General features: G+C 46.4%; 1 pseudogene; it reads right to left on the bottom strand.

The window, feature by feature from the left end:
• The window catches only part of LOC135459738 (E3 ubiquitin-protein ligase BRE1A-like), a 42,185-nt pseudogene extending 24,227 nt beyond the window's left edge, over positions 1 to 17,958 (bottom strand).
• Between the last annotated feature and the right edge of the window lie 1,501 nt (positions 17,959 to 19,459).

Raw genomic sequence — 19,459 nt, 5'->3', positions numbered from 1 at the left:
GAGGTTCTCTAATGACAGAGAACAATGGAGATCATTCTGGAATACTCTCCAACAGAGCTGCTAAAAATCTGAGAACTAATCATTCTATACAACAGCTTCGCAGAGGATAAAATCAGGCAGCAAAGTAGAATAATAACAATGTTGTAAACCCAGATTTTTTGCCCCTGCAGAATGGCCAGCTTAATAATAAAGGAGAGCAAGATATGGGCTTTGAGGAAAGAGAGTAATTCTGGTTGGAAGGCAAGACCTTGGAAGATAAGAGCATCTGGGAAGATGGCAGGGAAACTCCAGATACCAGGGTAACCTCCTTGGGACCATGGCAGTCGTCAGGTTTCCAAAATGGAGACACAAAATGTAACAGAAACTGTGTGATGTAAACCTAAAGCATCTGAAGCTCTGTATTGCATGGGACAGATTCCTTGGAAACTTCTAAACTGCTGCATAGGGAAACATGCTCCTGCTGGCAGATACATGAAGCGGGCCAGAGGGAAAACCCTGCCCCACTTCCCCAGAACTACCAGAGGAACAGCATGGCCTCTGGGCTGCCCTGGGACAGCAGGGAGCCCAGAGCCCTGTGCTCTCCAGGAATGCCTCAGATGCACATGCACCCTCCTGCTCCTCTCCCTGCCCCGAGGCTCAGCAGCCCTACAGCTCCAGGGGCACTGGCAGCAGCACAGCTCCTTGCAGGGGCTACATGCAGGGCACAGCTGTTCCTTGGCAATGTGCACAGCCTCTCTGGGCTGCCACAAGATCCTTCCTCCTGCCAGAGAGCAGCCCAGCTCCCTCCTCACCTCTGTGTGAGGCTGATCCCTGCTCCTGGGGCTCCTGGGCCAAGGCCCCCTGAGCTGGCTGGGAGGCAGACCTCCATTCCCAAGGCCGGCGTCTGGCATATGAGCTTCCAAGCCCAAGGGGTCTGTGAGTTCCCTTGGGAACAGAGGCATCCCAGGTCCTCTCCACTGAGAGCTCTTTTCCTTCTTCTTCTGGGTTTTTGTTGTAGATTCAGAATGTATGTATGTATGTCAACCACATACAAGAGAAGTGAGTTAATTGAACTCATGCCTTTATAACCAGCCCTTCTAATGGGTGAGGAATGCAAGTGTAATTTTAGTTACTGAAACGATTGCTTGGATTTTTATTTTTCATGCATTTAGCATCAGTTTAATTTCTCGGAACAATATGGACCTGGCAAGCCAAGAGAAAAGAGCTCTACTACTTCATGTGGTTGCCTCCCCACTAGTACAGGATTGCTTTCCTTCCAAAGAGTTGGGAATTCACAGTGCTCTCTAGAATCTGACATTGTTAAGGAAGTAACTGTTTTCAAAAGTAGTTTTCAAGGCCTTTGTTTCTGTATTTCCCAATCAATTCTAGGTCGGGTTTTGCAGTTTTGGGGATTTTTTATATTACTCTTTACAAGTTCTAGGACTGAAACAATGGCACCATGTGTTAGATGCAAAAGTAGCTTTGCTTTCTGCATTAGATGTGCCCAGTATTTTGCAAGCCTGTATTTGTGGGGAACAAAGTGCTCATCCCAAAGTTTCACTTTTACTCTACTTACTTGTTCCAGGGGTTTATTCTCTGCTTTCTTTCCAGCAGAGAAACCCAAACCCAACATAAACACAATCTATCTCAAAACAGTTCTGATCTTGGCTAATACTGACAATTCAAAATGTCTTTAATGGAAATAGCTGATGGCCGGTCATTCTGAAATATTCCTCACCAGAGCTGTTAGAACTAGGAGAACTAATTTTTACATGGCTTCACAGAGGATAAAATCATGCGGCATCCAAGCACTATGAGAGGATGACCTGTCTAAAAACTGGATTAATTCACCCTGAAGAATACTCAGTAACAAAAGTAAGACAGGAAAGGATTGATGACATAAGTCATTTCTACTCCAGAATTATTCCAGAAAAATTGTCACCTTACATACTGAGTAATACTTCTCCCTAGCTTCATTAAGCATTCCAGCTGCAGATCAGCAATGAAGAAGTCAATCCAAGGGGGCCATACCCAGGAATTGGCAGAACTAACCCTAAGGAACCGGAGGACCTGATCCCTTTTTCTCCGTCAGCAGAATTATTTTTTCAAGTCTCATCTCTCCTATCATTACCAGCCCACAGATGCCAAAGGAACAACAACAGTGTCAATGAGGCTTCCAACTTGAAAGCATTGCCTGACCCAGAGGCACCAGACACAGCATTTTGTCAGGCACAATTCCACTTGGCAGCGATCAGACAAGGCAGGGACAGGGACAAGGCAGAAGGCATCTCCTGCCCCAGCCTGCAACACTGGCACAGGCAGAGACAGCTGGGGAAGAGATTTGTCACTGTGAACCAGCCACAGGTGGCTTTAGGCTTGTGCTGTCAGAGGATGACAAACTCACACCTTGCCTAGGCCGCATCCATTTCAAAGCCTGCTTCCCCTTAATTGGAAAATTAAAAACTACTTTCTATCGTAGGAGGTTTCCCTATTCCTCCCAATGCAAAACCAGGCAATATGCATGAATCTCCATCACATCTCAGAGGGTTCAGCTCAAAAACAGCCCAAAGGAAAGGTTTTCTGCATCAAAAGCAGGTGGAAGGAGTGGGAACTTTCTCATTTCCTGCTAAATGCCTTCCTTTTCTCTACTCATTTTGACTCTAGAAAGGCTGCAGGGAGATAAAAGGCATGTGCAGGATGGAGAGGAATATTACCTTCTCCTGCACAGCATTTCCAGCACCAAGGTACCCCTCCTTGAGGCAGGCCAGGGGGAAAATCCTGACCCACTTCCCCAGAACTACCAGAAGAACAGCCTGGCCTCTGGGCTGCCCTGGGACACCCACCCCAACTCCATCCCCTTCCATTCCCTTCCCAAGGGTAGCCAGCCCTAAGCCCAGCCAAGCTAGGCCTGAGGCTTTCACACTGTCTAGGATATAGACCCTTTCCAAAGCTATTTTCCAAGGCCTTTATTTCTGTAATTCACACTAAATTCTGGGTTGCAGCTTGTTGGCATGGGATTTGGTTTCTTTCTCTTCACATCAAACAAAGCGCTGGGACACAAACAATGGCACCGGGCAGTGGAAGTAAAAGCAGCTTTGCACTCCCCAGTAGATGACCCCAGAATTCAGCTGGCCGAGAGCTGTAGGGAACAAATTCACCATACAAATGTTCCTCTTTTGCTCTGCTTGATTGTTCCAGGCATTTTTTCCTGCTTTCTTTATTCCAGAGACAGCCAAACCTTACATAAACATGATCTGCCTCAAAACATTTCTGATTCTGGCAGTTCCTGACAATTCTAAATTTCCTTAATGGAAATAGCACAGGCAAGTCATTCTAAAATGAGCGGATAAAACTAATACTGCTTTATTTGGGAGAACTAAGCCTGAACCATGGGACCTGAGGTCTGATCCCTTTTTCTGCATCCACAAAATTATTTCTTCAAGTCTCATCTCTCCTATCTGTTCAAAGAGGCTTTGCACTCTGCATCAGATCTCCCCAGTGTTTAGTGGGCCAATATGATCATTGTATCTGTAAGGGTGTAAACTTTCTTCTATATCAAAACTTGCTTCCTTATCTATTCCTTCATCCAACTCTACATTTAAAAATCATTCCGCTAAGCATACACATCTGTGAAACTTTCTTGTCAAACTGTCATCCCTCCCAACAGTTTCCAACTCCTCCTGCTTGTTACCAGTACATACAGCTATAGGTAGACTATACAGGCAGAAGTACTATTCCAACAGGAAAAGAACTTTCCACTTTTCCTCACCCATCTGCTCTCCGTAGCAGTGAACCCATAGTACATTGTAATGCCCATACAGCAGCTTCTGTTTCCTACAATGACAGGCCTCTTTGAATCCTGATGCATTCCCAGGCTGGTAAGAGGAACACACCATCCTGGACTGATTCTGGTGAGGACAGTTAATTCCCTTCAGAGTAGCTCACATGCTGCTATGTTTTGCATTTTGGAGCAAAACACTGTGAGTAACACAGCACTGTTTTAGCTGCTGCTGAGCAGTATTTACACAGCATCCAAAACCTTCTGCGTCTCATGCTGCCCACCAGCAGGTAGGCTGAGGGTGCCCAAGAAGCTGGGATGCCACACAGCGAGGACAGCTGATCCAGCTGGCCCAAGGGGTGTTCCACACCCTACAATGCTCTGCTCAGCAATAACAGCTGGTGGAAAGGAAACACTGGGGGGATGTTCAGAGCTGCAGCATTTAATAACCGTAAGGCCTGATGAAGCCCTGCCTTCCTGGAGATGACTCAACTCCTGCCTGCCCCAGGAATATTGGAATAGGTATCCCAATATAACCAGTTAGATGGTGCCTAGGCCAGTTCTGACCTTCGCTGCTGGGCCAGAGGCAGCGCTGCGGTGTTTAACCGCAGAGATACCTTGGCTGGCGGCAGAGTGCAGCGGGGCACAAGACAGGACTCCGTTCTCCTCAGGAGAGAGCTTCTGGCGATGGTGGAGAGAAAGGGAATGGATTCTGCTAGAAGGTAGCCAGATGTTTATTCCATGAGTACAGATACGTCTGCACTGGGCCACTGCTGGTAACAGAATAATGCCGCATGGTCTCATTCACATTTTAAGCTCAGGACAGGGGAAGGGGAGGGGACAGGTGAGTCACCAACCAGGTGAAGGGGCAGGGTCTCAAGGTACTAGGGACACCTATCACACGACGCCTTGCTGGTATGTTAGCCTGATTGACAGGGCACACTCAGCGAGGGGCGAGGGGGAAGGGAGGAGGTAAAACAGGATATTGCAACACACCACAACATCTCCCCCTAGTTTTGTTTAAAAAGAAGAGGGCTGTGTTTATGGTGCAGAATGATTCCACTGAGGCTTCCAGGTCATCCACTGGAGCACTGAGGGCTTCCAAATGGTAGACTTCAGGAGGGGGAGATGAGTTTGAGATTAACTTGAGAACCACGCGTCTGATTACTCCAAAAACAATGCTAAAAACTACAATAACTACAACTAAAATAAACAGCACTAAAATTACAGTTTTCAGAATAGATCCCAACCAGCCCGAGAGTCCCCAGCCATTGAAAAGTCCATTCAGCTCGTTGTCAGTTTCTCTGTTGATGTCTGAGAGCCTTTGTCAAGGTAGTCCATACGTGGTTTGGGCTGCGGTACTATGTAGGAGATTGCAGGTGGGATGATCACGAGTAGGACGAGAAGCAGGCTCGGTCTCATGACGTCTCGAGGCTACACACGAACAGTGGGATCTAAACTGGTACAAAAACTTGAGACAAACATATATTACAAACTATTCCAGATAGGAGGCTTAAATGGAATTTCCTCCAGAGAACGTGCGCGGCGTTTTCTTCTCCAGGCAGCGTGAGCAACCTGGGGTGCTTCTGCAGATTTCTCTGAGACTTTGGGAACATAGGGCTTTACCCATTTGGAAGGAACCCACCTTAAACCAGAGGGGGTGGACACACAGGCGTATCCACGTCCCCAAGTAACCAATTTGTAAGGTCCCACCATTTTCCAAGTCTCAGAGTCCTTTACTAAAACTGGAGGTTTTTCTTTCATCAACCTGTGACTGTTCCCCCCAAAGTGGCGTAGGATGGGAGGGTTCAGGCTGTCAAAAGAACAATTCAGAAAATTTATTGTGAATAGCGCCCTGGATAACCGGATGTGGGGAGGTTCTACCTTCAGAACCTGTTGTTGCTGGTCCAGGACCCTTTTAATATCACGGTGAGTTCTTTCTACAATGGCTTGACCTGTAGGGGAGTAGGGATGCCAGTTTTGTGCTCTACTCCCCATTGCTGCAGGAAGCTCCCGAATTCCTTGGATCTATAAGCAGGCCCATTATCAGTTTTCAGCTCCTTGGGGATGCCCATGAAAGAAAAAGCCTGTAAGAGGTGCTTAATAGCATCAATAGATGATTCTCCTGTGTGGGCAGAAGCATAGACCGCTCCAGAAAAGGTATCTACACTAACATGAACATATTTCTGCCGTCCAAAAGCCTGTATGTGTGTTACATCTGTTTGCCACAGTTCACAACTGTTCAGTCCCCTTGGGTTTGCTCCCGTACTCACTGTAGGGAGTGCATGTTGTTGGCAATTTGGGCACGTGGCCACAATCGCTTTGGCCTGTTCTCGAGTGATGTTAAACTGGCGAACCAGGCCAGGTGCATTTTGGTGGAAAAGCTGGTGGCTGATTTTTGCCTGTTCAAAAACATTTGGGAGAGTGGCCATCACTGCAGGTGCAGCAAGAGCATCTGCCCTTCTGTTGCCTTCAGCAATAAACCCTGGCAAGTCAGTGTGTGACCTGACATGCATCACATAAAAGGGTTGCTCTCGGTGAGTGACTAACTTTACCAGTTTGGAAAGCAATTCAAAAAGTGCAATGTTAGATACATCTTGCAGTAATGCTTGATCTGCTCTGGATACTACTCCTGCCACGTATGCAGAGTCTGTAATCAGATTAAATGGTTCTGAGAACCTTTCAAAAGCCCTAACAACTGCAGCCAATTCAGCAACCTGAGGTGAACCTTCCACCTCAGCAATGTCCGTCTCCCACTGCTGGGTTTGAGGATCTTTCCAAGTCATAACAGTCCCAGATGTGGGACCTCCCGGACGCATCTGTAAAGACAGTCAGAGCCCTTTTTAAAGGTCTCCTACTTAGAGCAGTTCTTAATTTTAAAGTAAATTGAACATCTTGTTCAAACAATTTGCAAGCGGGCCGTGCTACCGAAAATTGTCCTGAGTAGGAATCCAGAGCAAACTGCAACACTTCATTTTCTTGAAACAATTGTTCGAGTATTTTCATAGTATTTTGACCTGATTTTAACTCAACTGGAATGTGAATGCACTTAAAATCACATCCTGCTAACTCCCTGATCCGGGTCCTTGCTTTCCGGATCAGTTCTGCTATCAGCTCTTGAGGCTTTGTCAGCCTCTTGGACCTTTTGTGACTGAGGAAAACCCATTCTATGATCAAGAGAGAGTCCCTCTGGTCCCGGTCCTTTTTTGGTGTGTCCTTTGCCTTAGGTGTTTGTTTTTCCTCCCACTGGAAAATAATTCCATGGAGGTGTGGCAACTTACCTAGGATGATAAATTTGAATGGCAGATCAGGCCGGCATCGGTGGGCCTGTCTTGTGGACATTGCAATCTGAACCTTTTCTAGAGCTTTCCGTGCCTCTGGGTAATAGACCTAGGAGCACCTGGGTCCTCTCCCCCTTTCAGTAAATTGAAAAGAGGGGCTAGGTCTTCATTAGTCAGACCAAGCCATGGTCTTACCCAATTCAAAGACCCACACAACTTGTGGACATCCGCAAGGGTCTTGATCCTTGGATTGATTTCTAGTTTTTGAGGAACAATGGTCCTATTTCCAATTTCTAAGCCCAAATACTTCCAAGGTGGCATCTTTTGAATTTTCTGTTCCTGGAGCTCGAACCCTGCAACAATCAATGCATCGATCGTTAGGTCAAGCGCATGTGTTAGTAAATCATCATTGGGGGCACACACAAGGATATCATCCATATAATGGTAGATGATGGCCTTCTCTGCGGCTGCACGCACTGGGGAAAGCAGGGAAGAGACATACCACTGGCAGATAGCTGGAGATACTTTCAGGCCCTGAGGAAGAACAGTCCAATGGTACCTTTTCATAGGAGCTTCTGAATTGATAGAAGGGACTGAGAATGCCAAACGCGGTGCATCATCAGGGTGCAATGGGATTTGGAAAAAACAATCTTTAATATCAATAACAGCTAATTTCCAATCTTGGGGAAGCATTGTTGGGGATGGCATACCAGGTTGAGGAGAACCCATATCTTCAATTACATTATTAATTTGTCGGAGGTCACAGAGAAGTCGCCACCTCTTTTTATCAGCTTTTTGGATGACAAACACTGGAGAGTTCCATGGGGACATGGTCTCCACAATGTGGCCCTTTCTTAGTTGCTCTTGTACTAGTTCCTCAAGCACCTTTATTTTTTGTTTACTGAGTGGCCACTGTTTCACATCAACTGGTTCGTCTGTTTTCCACTTAAGTTTTTGGGTGGGGCGCTGTTGTTTAATGACTGCTGCACAAAAATGCTGTGGAGAGTCTGGAATATTAATTGTGACACCCCACTGGGCCATTAAATCTCTCCCTAACAAAGGTTCTGAATAATCTAACACAAATGGACGGATATTTGCCAATTGTCCGTTTGGACCCTCGAATTGAATAATGCTTTTGGATTGCCTTGCCAATTGCAGACCTCCTACACCTCGAAGGTGACCAGCAACATTTTGTAAAGGCCAGTGAGCTGGCCAGTCTTGTACTGGAATCACTGTGCAGTCTGCACCTGTGTCTACAAGCATCTCAATGCGTTTAGACTCCCCACTCCCACTGACATTGCACCACAATTTGGGTTTATCTGTCCCAATAACTTGGACCCGGGCGACTGTGGGCCCTTGTTTATCGACATTTTCAGGTAAAGATGGCACAGGGATAGCTTGAGCAACAATTTGTCCCTTGGGAAGAAACAGGGGTGGGTGGAAACAGTGCAGGCTGAGAACAAATTGCTTAGGATCTGATGTTGTCAGTCCCGGAGCAATTTCGATCTCTTGTGGTGTGTTTTTGTCCCCAGTGATGATGTACTTACAACGAATTTGGTTCCAAGTACCTTTCTGTTCAGGATTTACAGAGACAATATGCCAGTCAGTGTCCTTCAGGTGGAGTGACTCTGTCAGCTGCAACCTGTAAGGCTCATTGACAGAAGATGCGGTTAATACAGAATCACTTAAATCATAACAAAGGTTATTTTGTTTCACATTTAACAGTGGACTAGCGGACTTGGTCTTTGAAGCACCTGCTTCACTTACACAAATGTTAATATTATCGCGCGCTTGATTTATTTTGCTACCCTTATGCTCTTGGCCTGCTCCTTTTATGTCTGCACGCCTGGCAGGCTGGCGCTTTATTCTTCGTTTTTTTGTTGTTGACCCCCAGGGAGGGCTTGCAGTTCTCCTCCCCTGCCATTTTTAAATTCATCAAATTCCCTTTTCAGGGGGCACTGGTTACTCCAGTGCCCTAGCTTATTACAAAGCAGGCATGGTTTAGTGGGCTCAACCATTGCCGGTCTCCGCTGCTGCCCAGGGTACTGCTGTGCTGAAAGAGAAGGTGCAGGGCTGGCAACAGCAACACGCTGAGGTGGTCTTGGCAGCAGCCTTGGTCTGGAGTCTTCAGCAACACTCATCAGAGGCACTTTCCTGTTACAGACTAGAAGCATATCTTTTAATGTAGGGGAAGGTTCCATAGGAAGGCTCAGGATTGCTGCTCGACACTGTTCATTTGCATTTGTGAACGCTATTTCTTCTAAAATTGCTTCCCTTGCATTTTCCTTTTTAACTTGTATTTCAATGGCTCTAGTTAGCCTTTCTACAAATTTCACAAAAGGCTCTGATGGTAGTTGTTTGATTTTACTATAGGGCTCAAAAGGCCCCTCAGGTTGAAGGGAAAAGAATGCCTTTTCAGCTGCTTCCTTTACTTTCTCAAGTGTTTCTGCAGGAATTGCAGCAGCTTGGACTGAGGGAGAAGACCATTGACCCTCACCACAGAGGTGGTCAATAGTAATAGGGTTACCATTGTTGTCTTTTGCTGTGTTTGGATCAGCCTGTAAGCTTGGGAGAGCATCTTTTAGCAGTTGTTTCAATGCTGATTCCCATAATTTGAATTCCGTGGATGTCATGAGACATGAAAACAGTTGTTTTAAATCATGTGGAACTACAATAGTCCTACTTAATTCAGAATTTAAAAGGCCACGGAAATATGGACTGTGTGGACCATATTCTTTATGAGATTTACAGATCTCTTTAATCAATTGTCGTCCAAAAGAACTCCAATTAGCAGTTGGGGCTGCTCCAGCTTGAGCTGCAGGCTGAAACGTAACAGGGGCCAGTGACAACATGGCACCATGCATTGGGTCTGCTGTCCCCTGCTCTGTATCCCTTGAATCAGAAGCATTGGAATCACAGCTACAGGTTTGGGAACAGGCAGTGGGTGTGTCCCCACCGTGGGAACCCGGGGAGGGGGCGGGGACAGGGAGCCGGCAAGGGGCGGGGAAACCGTGGGAACAAGGGGCGGGGTCAAGGGGCTGGCAGGGGGCGGGGATACCGTGGGAACAGAGGGCGGGGTCACCTGGTGACATCACGTCAGCAGCCGCCCCCTGGCAGGAGTAGAGGGGCGGAGCTGAGGGTACTGCAGGAAGGGCGGGGGGGGGGGAAGGTGTCACGAGGAACAGGAGGAGAGGGGGATGGGGCAGGAATTTTGGGATGCTTAAGAGGATTTTGGGAAGAAGAAGACCAGGTTTGGGAAGATGCCACGTGGCACCCACCATCTTGTGCACCCCCTAGGGACTGGGGGCCATTTTGGACATCACTGCTCTCCGAAAAGCTAACACGTGCTCGGGATTTTTTTGGGGAAAGAGGTTTAGGGGTTTTAGAGGGAGAGGGAGGAACAGGGAGAGCAGAGGCACATGGCTTTACATTTGGCTTTTTCTCCATTTCCTTTTGTTTGAGTAATGCTGTTCGAATTTGTAAACTCCAGAACACAAATTTAGCTGAGGATAATTTGCCAGATTGTCCTAAGGTTATCAATTCATTCCCAACTTTATCCCAGAATTGAATATTGTGGATTTCTTCAGGGAAATGTTTGGGAACTGCAGAAAAAGCCATCTTATAAACTGTTTCAATTTTCCTTTAGAGAATTTCACATTACTCTTGATTAGAATGCTAACAATATCATAATACACTCCCCTTTGTACAATGCTAAGTTTGGAACCCATGATAGATGTAAAAAAGCAGAGTACTTAATCCCGCCTGACCAAAAACAAAGCTAAAATCAGCTACCAATTTCTAAAAAAACCACAGATAGAAAGCGATAACGAGCAGACAAAAGCTTCACAATGCAGCTGTATATACTGCTTTTAAAATTCCCGGGCAACAGCAGCAGGGCACGCCCTGCCGAACAGAGGCAGAAACAAAGCCTCCCCCGCGGTGGAATGCAGCACCCCCGCGGAGCAGAGACAGCAGCCACTCCACGTGGCAGCCGAAACCGGGACGCCCCCCCCCCCCCCCGCCGCGTGTGCAGAGCACGCCCGACCCCGCAGGTCCCCCGGCCCCGTGGGAAGAGAGCCCCCCCCCCCCCCCGCAAAGAGAGAAGAGGAAGAAGAAAGAGAAAGAGAAAGAGAAAGAGAAAGAGAAAGAGAAAGAGAAAGAGAAAGAGAAAGAGAAAGAGAAAGAGAAAGAGAAAGAGAAAGAAGAGAGAGAGAGTCTCCTAACACGTGTCTGAACACGCTGCTGAGCCGGGGGGGGAAGGGCAGAGAGCGATCCCGCTCCGGCGCGAATTCTAAAAAACAGTGAAACACGCAGCAGGAAAGCTAACACTAGAACGCTATGAATTCTCGTCTGTGGGGCTGCGCAGCCAAAATGCAAAGGCAAAAAGGAACAGAACTCGCGGCAGAGTCTGTTTTTGAGCTTCTGCTCTACCGAAAGCAGAGATACTCACGTGAAATGGAAGCTGTAGGCTGGGTACAGGCAGGCAGGTCTCCACCGGAAAAGGACCTCTCTCTGGGTGCAAGAGAGGCTGCCCTTTTCTCCCTCTGGAAAATCTGTTCACCACAATGAAGCAGGGCTTTCCAAAGGCGCCGAACAGTCCACGAAACTTTTTCTGGGAGTATTCCCAAAGTCTCTAGCTGGGAGTCTTGAAGCCAGGCTCCTTTCAGCTGGATGCACGGCTGGCAGAAGCTTCTCTGAGGAACTGCGAGTCCTTTTTCGGGCTGCAGAGTCGAGCCACCCACAGGGACGCCAATATATTGGAATATGTATCCCAATATAACCAGTTAGATGGTGCCTAGGCCAGTTCTGACCTTCGCTGCTGGGCCACAGGCAGCACTGTGGTGTTTAACCGCAGAGATACCTTGGCTGGCGGCAGGGTGCAGCGGGGCACAAGACAGGACTCCGTTCTCCTCAGGAGAGAGCTTCTGGCGATGGTGGAGAGAAAGGGAATGGATTCTGCTAGAAGGTAGCCAGATGTTTATTCCATGAGTACAGATACGTCTGCACTGGGCCACTGCTGGTAACAGAATAAAGCCGCATGGTCTCATTCACATTTTAAGCTCAGGACAGGGGAAGGGGAGGGGACAGGTGAGTCACCAACCAGGTGAAGGGGCAGGGTCTCAAGGTACTAGGGACACCTATCACACGACGCCTTGCTGGTATGTTAGCCTGATTGACAGGGCACACTCAGCGAGGGGCGAGGGGGAAGGGAGGAGGTAAAACAGGATATTGCAACACACCACAACACAGGAAGTAATCAATTAATTAATTTCTTGTTTCGCTTGTATAGACATCTCTGCTTTAACTGTTAAACTGCCTTTATTCAGCTCACCTGTTTTCTCACTTTGTCCCTTCTGATTCTCTCCTCGTTCCCTCAGTGGGGGAGAGAGCAAACAGTTGTGTGCAGATAACCCACACTTTCATCTCCCCACCATCTCTCTTGTCCTCTCTCCTTTTTCCCCATGACCTGTGTTTTCAATGTCAAAACTTCCTCTGCCAGCTCCTCCCTTTCCTCTTTCAGCAGCTTATGGATCTGGTTGAACTTGATACATTCTGACATCAGCTTGAAGTTGGCATCATCCTTCTTCCTCAGCTGCTACATCAGGCGGATGTTCTGCTCTTACATGTCTTCAAAGGCTTGGCCTGTGACATCCATTTCTGACAGCAGGGCCACTTCCTCCTGCAAAAGAATCACAGGCTCTGGCCAAACTGTGCTCTGGTCCCCCTATAGTGAGCCTAAACATTTTATTCAGAGACACCAAACCTAGCGAAGATGGAGGAAGATTCTCGGTGTCAGGGAACACCAAGAATCCCAAAGACCAGAAAAATGTATTCCCTACAAGTCTGCACCACAGCAAAGATAGTCTGAATTTGAAGGTGCAGAGAAAAGATGGTCAGCAGTCACTTGTCTGGCAGAATCAGGTTTGACACAGTCGTTGCCAGAGCTGGGCAGAAACTAACACCCAATTCCCAGCAGCTGAACAGCTGTCAGATACACCAGGGCAAAAATTCTACATGTGCACAGCTTTACAGCTTCCAACTAACAGGCTGCCAAGCTCCTTAAACTCACTTTGGTCACTTCAGCATTGACAAGATAGAGCAGTTCTGTTCTACAATAACAAGAATCCAAATTCTAAGAAAGTACATGTCAAATCATTGGCTTGCCTCTATCCTGCTGAGGCGGTTCTGCTCTCTCATTGGACTGAGCCTTTTTTAGCAGAAGGTATGTACCACCTCCATGCAAACATATTCACTAAATGAACTGAGGAAGTAATAAATCTTAAAAAGAAATTGTAATCTCTTCCCTTAATGGCTGATAAAGCCAATTCTCCTCTATGTGCTTCACCAAGGCCACATGTTTAACTGTTTACTTAATATTTAATTGTTATTAAACGTTTCCCACCATGGACTGCCTGTAATATTCCAGCCCTGAGGGTAGAGGGGGTTATTTTGCTGGTGGTTCTTTTGCTTGCTCAGTTTTCTTCCTTTTTGGTAAACAAGCACCAAACTCCCATCTCTGGCCCATACAGGGGTTCCTTTCTCTCTTTCCCCATTGGCTGAGGTACTTGAGAGGGACAGACTCCCTGATACGCCTGATACCAAAAATTCCTCTCTAATGGATAACCCTCCCTTTTCACTTTTAATTCTTACAGAATTTAGGAGTTTTTCTTCCCCATTGTTTCTTTCATCTTTCAATGTCTAATTTCTTTTATCAGCAAACATGAAGTTTATTTGTAAAGGCAAATACCTTTTTCCATTATCAACCAGTGGAATCCTTCCCATTGTTTTTTTTATCTCCCAGTGCTAGTTTTATCCACCAGCAGACCCACAGCTTGTTTGTAAAGACAAATCCACTACTCCTCTCAATATGGAGTCATCCTTGGGTCATCTTATCCTGGTAACATAAAACAGCAGCTGAATACAGGCTGGAAAACAAACATGTTTAGGCACATGGGATGAAATGCAAGAAGTAGGCTGGAGATAGGTACCCTAACAATAAGATACAAACTATCCACCTCTTCTTTGGGAACCATGTAGGACTGGGAACACATCTGTGTCCTCTGTTAATAACCTGCTGCTGTGAACTTCTATCCTATTGTTATGACACCAATAAATCAACATTACTTGACCTTCACCATCAAGTATCTTCTTTGGTAATTCATGCTTTAGGCTACTGCACTGGCCACATCACAATCAGATACACAGGGTGTCAAGAAACTCTCTTGGTTCCAAATTCCAGTGATGCTGATCCCATAAAAGCAAGAACATGTAAACACCCCAGGCTTGGGCACTGTTCACACAGGAAAGGGAGAAACAGCAACTCTTACTTGAGCTCAGCCTTCAGCTGCTTGATCACTTCAGCCTCCTTCTTTCTTCCATCTTTATACTTCCCTTTCTCTTTCTTTTTGGACTCTCCTTCTTTGATTCCTTCAGCTTCTGCTTTTCCCGTTCGCACTCCTGTTCCTTCTCTTTCTTTTTTTTCTCGTTCTCTTTCTCCTTCTCCTTTTCCTTCTCTTGTTCCCTCTCCCTTTCCCGTCTCTCCTGCTCCCATTGCTCTTCATCTCACCTGGCCTTCATTTCATTAACATTTTCAGAAGCAGCCCTGGGAACAGTCACTTGGGCAGTAGGATCATCAGGCTCCTGCTTGATCTCTGCAAGTTTCTCCTTTGTGTCTTCAGCGCTGGACTGGAACTGGAGGGGAGCACTGCCACTGCAAGAGCAGATCTAGCATGGAACAGCAAGAGAGATGACCAAGAAAACAAATGTTAAAGTTCTTAGCCAGGAGTCTTCCTCACCCCCTTCTCCCTTGTCTTCCCAGATCCATGCTTCCATGCCCCCTTTTCATGGAGCGCTACACAGCTACAAAGCAAAAGCATTCACTTGGTCAAAGGAAGCAGCAGAGTGCAGAGCTCCACAGAAAATTTCACTGCATCCTGCACAGCGTATCAGAAAGGTTGGTAGTCCTGGCAAGGGTGACAGCATTCCCCCTTCTCCTAAGCCTTTCCCCTCTTTTCTGGCATTTTCTGCTGTGTTACCTTGCTCAGGTCAGACTGGGCCTCTCTCAGTTTGCGCTTGTATCTCAGCACCTCTCCCTTCAGTGGTGGTTGTGATTCTGGAGGCTGCTGATGAGGTGATACATCTCCCAATTAATGGGCCCTGCAAAAACAGAAACACCTCTGCAACAAACCACACTTCTGGCAACCTTTTTGAGGATTGTCATGGCGATGGGGAACAAGCTAAGTGACAATGACAAAGAACAAAATAAGACTGTTATCATTCTGCCACATAACAGAGCAACACTTTTGTCTGAAAAGAAGTCATGCCAGTTTTACACCCAACCATGGCCTCCCAATAAAACAGGTGAAGAGCTTTGGTTTTTGAGATGAAGAGACCTGTCAGAACAAGTATTTAACAGTAACAAAGAATCAACCCAGATGTTCTAGTGCACTGTAGCCCCTAAAGGGCAGTGTGGGTGAGGTAGTGGTCATTCTTAAGCACAGCACAACTCCATACCTTCTTGCTCACTGACAGCCTTGGACCTGCCATAAACAATAATCACCTCATCAATAAAGATGGACACATAGAAAAGCGAGAGAATAGAGAAAGTGCACGTGCAAGTAGGCATTATAGTAGCCTTCTACCAGTAAGACATAACAACTAAAAGGAAATGAACGAAAAAGAAGTACAGAATCTAAATCCTCCTTATAAAGACAGTGAGCAAACTATTGTGGACTAGCAGCAGTGAAACAGACACATATATACATGCATTCACCTTAAAAGTAATTAGGAGGGAAAAAAAAAGCTGAAGGCCACTTATCTTTAAACAAACTCATGCAGATAAACAGAATTCAGAGGTGCCTCAAGACACTTTCCAGCATCAGATCTCTGGATTTAAGTTATTTAGGTTATTTATCTGGATTTAGGTTATTTATCCAGATATTTAGGAAATATCTGGATGGGGATATTTCTTATAACTGGCATTGACTACTAAGAGGAAATCTGGATTATTCTCCCCACCATATATTTATATACCACAGCATCACAGCTTATAGTGTTACCATCTTTAAAACATCACAAACCCACAGGCTGTTTCCTATCTATCCATTCCCCACAGTGGGAAAGACAGAAATTCTTTGACTCTTTCAAGAGCGTCTCTCCCCACACAAGTTCCCTGATTGTTTCTGTTCTTTAGTTCCACTTGCACAGGGCATGGGGAAGGTGGAGGAGGGTTCACTACTTGTAAAGAGATGAATACAGTTTTAACCAGACATGGTTAAAATGGACTCAAAATCAGAACGGGACACGGACAGGAAACCATTACAATTTCCAGCTCTGGCCACGCGGTGTCACCAACGCACTGAGCTGCAAGTGGAGCCACAGACCAGCTCAATTGTACCTGGAGTAAAGAGCAGGCTCAGAACAGACACTGTAATGAGGTGTTCTGCACACACAGCACCGCAAAGCTGAGGGCAGCCCATCCCACAAAGTTACAGATGTCTCACCTTGAGCTTTTCATTCTGTGTTGTTACTTCCTCAAGATCATTTGTGGCACAGGACCTAACAATTATCTAAAATAAGTATCTAAATTCTGTTCAATTTGTGGGCCTTGTTCTCCTTGAATGTATTCTTCCCCTTGACCACAACTAAGCTCCTGGCCTCATCTTGTGGGCATTAATGGTGATTGTTCCCCCACAAAGGGTGCTCCCAGCTCCATACACCTGGTAGCCTCTGGAATTTACCTGCAAAAAATGCAAAAGATTTCTTCAAGACCCAATGAAACACCTACAAGAATAATGCAGCAGGTCCAAGACTGAAGAAGGAATGCTGCAGGTTCTCAGCTCTCCCAGCAATGTCTCAGAGAGGATGTCACACACCCATCCAACACCCTTCCCAGGTCTCCTGGCCAGCTCCTTACTCGTTCCAGGACATCGCCAGGTGGTGGCTGAGCCTCTGCTCTCTCTGATCTCTCATTGACAAGATCTCTTGCGGATCTTGTCAATGTCCCACTGAAGGTCATCAATCACAGTCTCCAGGACAGACACCCAGGATTCTGCTGTCTCCACCCTCTCCTGCAGCTTGGAGAACTGCAATCAAAGGAGTGCTTCAGCCAGCACTTTGCATAGAGCCAACTTTTCCTGATGCTGCTCAGAAGTAATTTTTCTCTTATCCATCATGTGCTTTTCATCTTCTGTGGGGTGACAGACTATTCCATGAACTGTCCCAAATTTTACACTGGCCAAATCCCAAGACGGCAACAAAAATAAGACAAAACTGAAAATGGAGAAAGAGCAGGAAGCTGGTAATATCTGGCAGAATACAGATGCCGCCATCTCAGCTAATTCAAAGGGGGTTTTTTTTGTTTTTTGATTTTAATCTTTTTAATCCCTATGTCCACCTCCTCAACAGAGCACCTAAGTGCTCAGAGGTCTAAGGCTAAGCAAGACCATCATAAACACAATTTTTAAATGAACTGAAATATCTCAAACATATGCTGCTACTAATGTGAATCCTTTAACAACTGGGAACATCTTGAAACTGGTATCACTGTCAAATGACACAGACAAAACCAAGGAATTCAGAATGACAGGTGAAATAAACAGGGCCAGGAGACTTCTTCTCCTTTATTAAAAGTGATCAGCTCAGGATTGGGCAGTTTGGCAGGGCTGCAGTCCCCGTCGCGTCTCCCAGGGCGACTCAGAGGAGGAGGATATGCGCAGCTCTGTTCACTAGGGGCAAAGGTCGGGGATCCGATCCTTGTGGGAGCCTTTAGGGTGTGATGTCCCCGACAGATGTTGGTCCTCTCAGCCCAGTCGGCCCCGTCTCACCGTCAGGGACGACTCCCGTGGTCAGGGCGAGAGGGACTCCGAAGGTGTTCCGCATCTCTGCAGGCTCAGCACTTGGCTCCTCACGTCCAGACATCACTTCAGTCTCTCAACTCTTATTTGGCTCGTTGTTTTTGGGGTTTTCTCCATGGGGTTGGAGTCGGGGTCCCACAAAGCATTCTGGTCTTTGGAGTCACTTTGCATAACCCCCCCCCTCCAGGTCTCTTCTCTTCACTGTTCGGGAAGGTCTCCACCCGTTACTGTCTCGGGGAAGGGCCATTACCTCCCCCTAGCCAGGGCTTTTACTAATACAAAAGGAGGGATAAGCTGCAACGACCCGTGATTACAATAACAAAACACGCAGAACCTTGGCAGGGACAGAGATCTGGCTGCCTTTTTGTAACTTTTTCTCACAAAAAAAATATTAACCAAATTTTTGTTCATAACAACAGGTACCATTTTCCTTCTTTCAGCAGCAGCATTTAGCTGCTGGAATTCCAAACTCAAGTTAGCTTGGTAGTAGAATGTTTCCATATTCCAAGCATGCTCATCGGTTCTACTACATTTGGAAAGTTGGGAGGAGTGAAGTTTGCTAACTTGCAGGGAAAAACATTTCCTCCAGAGAGCTCAATTACTCACTTGTTGGAGGTAGTGAATTTGCCTAAAGAGGTAGAAATAAGAGCAGTTAAGGGACATCAGGCAGGGTATTCAGAAGGGACAACAGGTAGTCAACAGCTCAATGGAGATGTTCAGAAAGCCATGCTTCTGCCAAAGGTCTCTGGGATCCCCCCTTTGCCCCTTGTGACTGAGCTACCTCCTGAGGGGCAGGGGGGAACTGGTGGTGCTGGTGCTGTCTTTTCCATCAGAGGAGTTGGAGATAATTAAAGGTAGTGGGGCACAAGAAAGAGGGGAGAACTTATTAATAAAGGGCAGTAAACAGTGGATGCCTGGAGCTTTAACCCTGCAGGTGTTGGGACAGCCTTGTAATATGTGGTAGGGATAATTCATGCTATTAATGTATGGTATAAAATATTGTAAAATCCAAACCATGTCTTTTGACCATCCCAGCTGGGAGCAGCTGTCTTATTTAGATTCAACTAGTTCCTGGACACAAGTTAAGATAACAATTGATGCCTTAACGTAAGAATAGAAGCTTCTAGAATGATTACCACCAGTTTCCTGAGTTATTGGGAGCCACCCAAGAGCGATTATCACCTTGCCGATTGCATCTATCAAGACAGTCAGTGACGCCACCCAGATACATCTGAATACACCTGATGGTACACCTGGACTCGGCCTTTGTCCAGCTCTGCACATGGTAAGAAACAGCGATGCACGTGAAGAGACACAAAGGAAATTTGGTCATCTTTGCCTTGGTCAGAATAAACTGTACAGAACCTTGCCGGGCAAAGCACTGAGTGTGAGCAGGGGGGACTCTGACACTCAGGAGGTCAGATCCGTGTTCACCCAGTGCCAATCCCGGGCTCGACGCTGTCTCTTTGGCTGTGATGGTTTCAAAGACCAAACTTCAGTATAGCAGTCAAATTAATAAATATTTGCTAAATTTTTTTATAATTTTGGCGAACAATTTGATAATT

The sequence above is a fragment of the Zonotrichia leucophrys genome, chromosome Z, assembly GCF_028769735.1.
Source record: "Zonotrichia leucophrys gambelii isolate GWCS_2022_RI chromosome Z, RI_Zleu_2.0, whole genome shotgun sequence".
Classification (NCBI taxonomy): domain Eukaryota; kingdom Metazoa; phylum Chordata; class Aves; order Passeriformes; family Passerellidae; genus Zonotrichia; species Zonotrichia leucophrys.
Note: the sequence above shows the minus strand (reverse complement) of the source record. Positions and strands in the feature narration are given on the sequence as shown.